An 8,627-nucleotide genomic window follows, 5' to 3' on the forward strand; every position below is an offset into this window, starting at 1 on the left:
GATTATTTCATCACATTTCGATACAATAACTGGGCACCGACCAGGAGTAGTTTTTATATTATTTTGAAGGACACATATAAAGTATATTCAGGTTTGATATTAGGAGACTCCAGATCATTTGTTAAGTTTTGATATGCAAATATTGCATTTCAAAGCTTTAAAAGCTCTTCTACCAGGTATTACTATATCGTATCCCTCCTCAAAACTTTAAGATATGTAGATCTAACAAATAATTTATGTTGATCTCCTATTTCAAGGAAAAATGGGTAAATAAAACCACATGCACTCAATAAAAAGCAAATAAATAATATAAGAAATCTAATAAACACCAAAATAATGGAGACAATATATCTTAGAAAAAGATTTTATAAATTAAGGCTATGATTCGATGGAAGTTTTAAATTCAGATATACCTTTCCTCGGCCACTACAAACCACACATCAACTTGACACCTCAGAAGCACAGGGTACTTGGCACGAAATAACATTTGCTCTGACGTTTACATTGGGGAAGGGAGAGGCCATGGGAACAAGAAAAAATGACATGGAAGAGTGAAATGAAGGACAAGGGGGGTGGGAGGAGAAGGATCCAGGTCGGAAGGGGTGGGAGGGAGATGGGACACTGGAAATGGAAAGGCCCTCGTAAAGAAACTAGGATATCATAAAGCATCCACAAGGAAAGATTCATATCCTTGTCGACTCGTTTCTAACAACATTCCTGATGATGGGATTTTAGGAATGGTGATTTGCAGAGAGAGAGAGAGAGAGAGAGAGAGAGAGAGAGAGAGATACCAAGTCCTTACAGAGAGAGAGAGAGAGAGAGAGAGAGAGAGAGACCAAGTCCTTACAGAGAGAGAGAGAGAGAGAGAGAGAGATGTGAACTTTTGTTTTCCGTAGTGACCATCAACTCGATTGAACTAATCGTCATAATGGTTTATTAGGTTAAGTAGCGAGTACAAAATAAACTAATGAATCCTTTAGAAATAAAACAAGAATCTTGATGTCATATTTAAGGATTTGGGTACTTTTATCCTCTCTGAGAATTATCCAAAGACACACTATCCAATCTTTAGTGACCGTTTACAACAGCTTGGGTGCCTCTGGAAGGATAAGGATTTTCACTACGAAATGTAACAGGTCGTTGGGTCCTGATGTCATTATCATTATCCTAAATTACTAGGGTCATCTTATTTGACTATTTCCGAAATTTCTATTTTAAATTGAAGGCGACGAAAGGTATTCATTATTATGACTAAATCCAGAGAAAAATTGTCTTTCAACTTAATTCTCATCTACCTCTTGAAGAAAGGTTCATGGAAAACCTTAGTCTTGTAAAAAGATTCATAGAAGATGTTAGCGTAAGATGATACTAAACCATATAATAAAAAGATTAAATATTCTTAAGAATGCAAATCTGCAATAATGAGAGATTGTTCCGTTTCCCATTTCGTCAAGGAATTTCGTATTAGATAATTATGTTTCAAACGCGTGAAATTTACAATCATTCAACAAATTTTAAAACACGTAGGAAAGAAGTTTGATAAAGAGAAAGGAAATGTCATCTTAAAAAGACTGAATCACCCCCTCCCCCCCCAAAAAAAAAAAAAATACAATATTAAACATGTTATAAATATTGCTTTCAAAGAAACGTCAGATTATTTACTCAGTATCTGTGCAAACATATTCGTTTTTGCTTGTTTTCGTTCCATGGGAATAATTTCTTTAATTGTCTGTATAATTCCCTTTCCGTGACACGAGTTATACGAGTAATTATTTATCAAAACAACAAAAGATAACACACGCATCAAATCGTCCAGCTGGGTATTGTGAGAACACAAATATATTAACAAAATCACTTCCAGTCCATATTAGAAAAAAAAAACTGGTTTCATTGTAAACAATGAAATGCCTAAACGTCTGCTGAGAAGTATACCCATTTCATTAGAGCAATATCAGTACTTGTTAGTTAAGATAAATAGATATTTAGTTGAATTTCATGAGGTAAATCATGAACACTCGCTGTATTTGCCTGGGCATCACCATATTCCTGAGTAAAATGATAATGGTTATTGTCATAGCCTGTAAAATTACCAGCCACGGCATGATCTGTAATCCAGAATCCAATTATGGGGATTAATATCATAACATTTAAGCTTATGGTATCATGAAATATTAAAAATGTCACTCTCGTGCCATTGACTCGGAGCCTCGTGTTATTGCCCAAATTTGCATGTCAAGAAAAATTTTTACTAAATGCTTTTTATCATGAAGAGTATTGAATTATTGGAAAATGGTAAGGTATTCTCAACATACACACACAAAGGACTACACACGGCACACATACACACACAGATATATATATATATATATATACACATATACATATACATATACATATACATATATATATATATATATATATACACACATATACATATACATATACATATACATATATATATATATATATTTGTATATATATATATATATATATATATAATCTTTGCATGAATCCAGTATACTTACAGCTTGGAATAACTTTACAATTATATTAATTTACACAGAAAGGGAGACACAAAAGACTGAAAAATTACCACCCAATAAGTTTACTTTCAGTAATCTATAAAATATCTACAAAGATCATATTATGCCGAATATAACCATTATTAGACTTTAATCAAACAAGAGGGGAGGCAGGATTTAGAAGCGAGTATTCAACAACTGACCATATCCATATGATTAACCAGCTAATGGGAAAATCAACTGGGTATAAGAAACCACTAAGTATAGTATTCATAGACTATGAGAAAGCTATTGATTCTTCCAAAACTTCAGCTGCAATGAAAGTCCTCCAAAAAAAGAAAGGAATAGATGAATCTTATGTTAGAAGTATATAAACATAGCGAGAAAATTCTAATTGAGAAAGGCGTTTAACACCGAGAAAGATCCCGTTTTTGCTAAATTATTAGAAGCATGTCTAGAGGAAGTTTTTTAAGAATTTATATTTGGAAAATGTAAGAATTAAAATCAATGGGGAATACCTTAACAAAATTTTGATATAGTTCTATTTAGTGAATCATGGAAAACATGATAGATGATTTAAATAGAGAAAGCAGAAATGTACCACTGTAAATAAATATCAGTAAAACTAAGACAATGTTTAATGAAAATGCAGAGACAACCAATAACCTCTGGCTATTGTTAATGAATATACGTACTGAGGACAAAATGAGCTTAAGAAAAGTAAAATTCCACCCTCTTTAAAAAAAAGTATGAGAATAGCCTGAACTTATGCATCAGAAACTTGGAGGCTTACTAAAGCCTTACAACATAAACTAGTTACAACTCAAAGAGCTATGTAAATAATAATGGTGTTGTTAAAACACACACACACACACGCGCGCGAGCGAAAAAAAGCTACAAATGATACGAGGGCAAACTAAAGTGGAGGATATTCTAACACGGAAGGAAAGAAATGGAGGTGGGCAGGACATGTAATGAGAATGGCAGATAATAGATGGACAAAAAGTATAACATAATGGGTCCCTAGAGATTACAAAAGAAGCAGGGGAAGGAAGGGAAGACGATGGATTGACGAGCACAGAGAGTTGTACTGTATATGTATATATCATATCTTTGTATAAGTAGGTAAAGAACGAACAGATTAATATTAAACACCACAGAGAGAGAGAGAGAGAGAGAGAGAGAGAGAGAGAGAGAGAGAGAGAGGGGGGGGGTTACTACAATGCACTTTTGCACACCAAAAAATCGTTGTTGATTTGGTTTTCTAAAGCCAGCCTCCATTACCGAACTTACGCCAAGATATTTTAGTGCACAATTCTTGGATTTCTTTATATAACGAAATCAAATATGTAAAAGGCGTTCAGGATTATGTTACCAGCATTTACTGGGAGAAAAAAAAAGAGCAAGATTGAAATGGTTAACGAAGAAAAAAAGAGAAAAATCTAAAAGTAGATTATAGAATTATAATCGAAAAAAGAATATCTCATAAAGTGAATTATAATCGAAAATACTGAGTTATATTAATCAAGTATTTTTTATATAGATAGCATGACTGACCGATCGTAATCAATATATTAATATAAAACACTATAACTAAATAAAATTCTTAGCAGAAGGACATGAAGGTCACACATTGCATAACAAGTACAAAAATACTCCCTACACTTCCCGGTACAATTCTTACATACCCTTGAACACTATTAACACTTGCACTCATACTACCATTGGGTGGCTCAGGCATTGTAGAAGAATTGGGAGGATAATTGATTCCTCTGGCAATGGGTAAGATATGCTACGAGATAAAATACTACATGCTACAGGATAAAACAGCCTCTGAATAGAATTGAACAAATCCTAGTGCGTATGTTTACGTCTACTTTTTTTTTTTTTTTTTTTTTTTTTGCGTGTACATTATTTTCCCTTCACCAGAAAATATGTCAAAAATTGCTCGCCAATGGCTTCAAGGGATGTTTATCCTATCAAAAGATCAATTTGACAAACAAATATATCAATTATGAGGAATCTTTTTCGACGAAGAGATATGATAAGAAAAAGGAGCTATAAAACTAATATAATAAAATTGTTTCAATCATAGATTAACCCTAATAAAGCCCCTTTTTCGTACCACCAAATAATAAAAACTTCAAAGATAACACAAACTTGATAACAAGATCTCTTTTACGATGGTCAAGTTTGTCCAAATGGATATTGTCACGAGCCATTCAAGGTTGTGCAAGATCCTAAGATTTTCGAGTCCCTCCTCGTCTGCCAAGAAAGAACTCCCATTTGGAAAGTTTTTAACAAGGAGGACTAGAAAATCAGCAGTTAAGGGCCCTTTAATTTAAGATGTCTTCATGCAAATATTTCATTATGATTCAAAGCTATAGATGTACGAGGCATTTTGAGCTTTTTATGCTTTTTGAGGGGACACTCGGACACAGTATTCTTTCATGTTTCTCTTTCTCTTGTGTTTTGGAAGTTTTTAGAGTTTATATATGTAGAATATATTAATGTTGTTACTGTTCTCAAAATATTTCATTTTATTTTTCATTACTTCTTCTGTAGTTTATTTATCATCTTATGTTCTCTTCCTCACTTGGCTATTTTTCCTTGTTGGAGCCCTTGAGCTTAAAGCATCCTGCTTTTCCAATTAGGGTTGTAGCTTAGCTATTATCATTAATAATAATAATAATAATAATAATAATAATAATAATAATAATAATAATAATAAAAATAATAATAATAATAATAATAATGATAATAACAATTATAATAATAATGATAACAATATATATATATATATATATATATATATTAATAATAATAATAATAATAATAGTAATAATGATAGAAATAATAAAAGCAATAATAATAAGGATAACAAAACATTCTTTGTTAAGCCTGTCTCTGTCCATGAAATGTAGCGTGTAGTAAAAGCTGGAAATAAGAGACTTGGAAGAAATGAAGGTAGTACAATCTATGCAAATCATATAACATTGTAAATGACGACAAAAAGGATTATTCAATTTTACTGTGAAGAGAATAAGAGATGTTACTAGACAGCTCGGAGGAGGATGGATTCAACGTCAACCCACTGGAACATTGTCAGGAATAATTTCTGAGAAAAAAAAGAAGGTAAAAGGTAATTTTATATTCCGTGAAATTGATTGATTTTGAAGTTCTCTGGAGTTCTGTGAGAGAGAGAGAGAGAGAGAGAGAGGAGAGAGAGAGAGATAATATATATGGATTGAGGGAATAGGTCCTTAACGTTATTTTAGTCTTTATCTCATTTTTCCAAATATTCTCTACCTAGAAAAAAAAACGTCTCATAGAAAGAGATTTGAAATAAAGATGCTGGAATATCTTCTACGATATATAAATGGCATTTGCCAAATAGACCATTATCTTTATATAACCTCAAGAACAGAATAAGATGTTCTAAATATATTACTTCCATTTTAGGATTATTCTTTTTACTTACTCTAATTCCTATTTTCATAAAATGCTACAGTATACATACTAAAATTGTGGTAAATGATTGTTCATTAATCAAGCTTGACATGTGAAAGCTAAAAAAATTCAAAAAACGTTTGACAAAAAAAACTAAAGTTTATCAACAAAAATTGAAAGATGGAAAATGCTTGGGAACCAGACGTTCTTTACGCTCAACTGGCTCAGAAAGAGGATGGGAAAAGTTCTCGAGAGAGAGAGAGAGAGAGGAGAGAGAGAGAGAGAGAGAGAGAGAGAGAATTGGTGGTGAAGGACTATTCTGTGAATATCTTCTCATAGGTGTGGCAAGAACTGCTTCTTCATAAACATCTTTCTAAGCGTGATGTAATGACATGTATTTTGACCTTATGCTGCTCAATAATATTATAAAACTAATGCAATAGAAATGTTTCAAACATAGATTAACTCTAATAAATCTCTTCTTTGTATCATTAAATGGTAAAATTTTCAAATATAACACAAACCTGATAACGAGATCTCTTTCACTATGGTCATGTTTGTTTATTATTTCTTGTTTATTAGTCTGATCAACTATTAAAAAAGTATTTGAGTTTTTGAAGAAATTTCCTCTATATATTTCTTCATTTCGCCCTGCCAGTATCGAATGCAAGTTCTTTGGTGCGCTAAAATAGGTACCGTTGCTCCACAAAAATATATTTATATGTATATATATATATATATATATATATGAAGAGAGAGAGAGAGAGAGAGAGAGAGAGAGAGAGAGAGAGAGAATTTCATATATATTTGCAACAGAAAGGTAGGCACATTGCACATTCAGAGAAATATCACCAATATGTGATCGAAGAAGAAGATAAATACACACTCCACCTGAGAGAGAGAGAGAGAGAGAGAGAGAGAGAGAGAGACTCGAACAAACTATCGATTTAACAACTGATTCAAACTCCAAGATCATCTGCCTGCCGGTCATGTTCTGTTTTGCTTTTCTGCTGAGCCAATCAATACTGCTCCTTACCAAGTTTGAGATTATTAGTTCTTTCTCATTCCCTTCTCCCCAATCATTACCTCCGCCAAGCGGCGGAGGTTATGTTTTCGGTTCGGTTTGTTTGTTTGTTTGTTTGTTTGTTTGTTTCTCTGTTTGTCTGTCTGTCTGTGGACAACGTAGAGGGCCACATTTCTACACGGAATCACTTCAAACTTGGCCAAGTAGTTCCCCAATGTGTATGGAAGAACTGATTAAATTTTGGTCAAGGTCACCCCAAGGTCAAGGTCACAGGGGGTCACTGGTGTCACTATGACATAAGTGGCCATATCAAGAGACAGAAATAAGCACTGACTTTGCATAAGCCAACAGGGAAGTCCTAGTTACCTCCGCCAAGCGGCGGAGGTTATGTTTTCGGTTCGGGTTTGTTTGTTTGTTTGTTTGTTTGTTTCTCTGTTTGTCTGTCTGTCTGTGGACAACGTAGAGGCCACATTTCTACACGGAATCACTTCAAACTTGGCCAAGTAGTTCCCCAATGTGTATGGAAGAACTGATTAAATTTTGGTCAAGGTCACCCCAAGGTCAAGGTCACAGGGGTCACTGGTGTCACTATGACATAAGTGGCCATATCAAGAGACAGAAATAAAGCACTGACTTTTGCATAAGCCAACAGGGAAGTCCTAGTCCAGGCGCAACCCATGGGTGATGTTCAAATTTATAAAGGTCAAAGGTCAAGGTCATATTGGTGCATTATATCAATGTCATATTAAGTATCAGTGGCAAATGAACAAAGATCACTTGAAGGTCAAAAGTCAAGCAGGTCACTTGAAGGTCAAGGTCACGTGAAGGTCAAGGTCACGTGAAGTCAAGGTCACCTGAAGGTCAAGGTCACGTGAAGGTCAAGTACATTTGAAGATCAAGGTTACTTGAAAGTCGAAGTCACATCAATTCATGATTCTAGGACATATGGCGCTCTAGGTCACCTTGGCGGAGGTATGTCCTCTACGAGGACCATGTCCGCGTTCAGGACTTGCTCACTTGTTTATTCTTGCATTCCTCTCTTCCCTCTTCGTTTTCTTAGCCGGTTCCTCTCCTCACTCTCGGTAAGGATTCATTCATTTGGTTTTCTCTTTTAGCAACGTTGATTTAAAGTACAGATCTCCTCTCTCTCTCTCTCTCTCTCTCTCTCTCTCTCTCTCTCTCAGGTGGAGTGTGTATTTATCTTCTTCCATCACATATTGACCTTTCTACTTATCTATTACTCTAGTGGACACGTGAAACCTGCGATATATGTATATATGTATATATATATATATATATATATATACATATATATATATATATATATATATATAGTGTATGTATGTATGTATGCGTATATACACATGGGTACGTGTGTGTGAAAGTAAGAAAAAGTCATACCTTTTATGAAAATAGATAAGTATACAGAAAATACTAGACCTTCCGGCGCACAGCTAAAAAAATAACGAGTTATATTTCCAGTAGAATAACGAAGCATCGCCGCGAGAAACACCAAACAGATTTCACGTTAATTTCTAGATATCAGTTACGCAAGTGACCGGAGGTAGAAACGATGATTTGCTCTAATAACGAGAAAATACAGACATCCTACATCCTACTCAACATGTTCG

The sequence above is a fragment of the Palaemon carinicauda genome, chromosome 7, assembly GCF_036898095.1.
Source record: "Palaemon carinicauda isolate YSFRI2023 chromosome 7, ASM3689809v2, whole genome shotgun sequence".
In the NCBI taxonomy this organism is placed as follows: domain Eukaryota; kingdom Metazoa; phylum Arthropoda; class Malacostraca; order Decapoda; family Palaemonidae; genus Palaemon; species Palaemon carinicauda.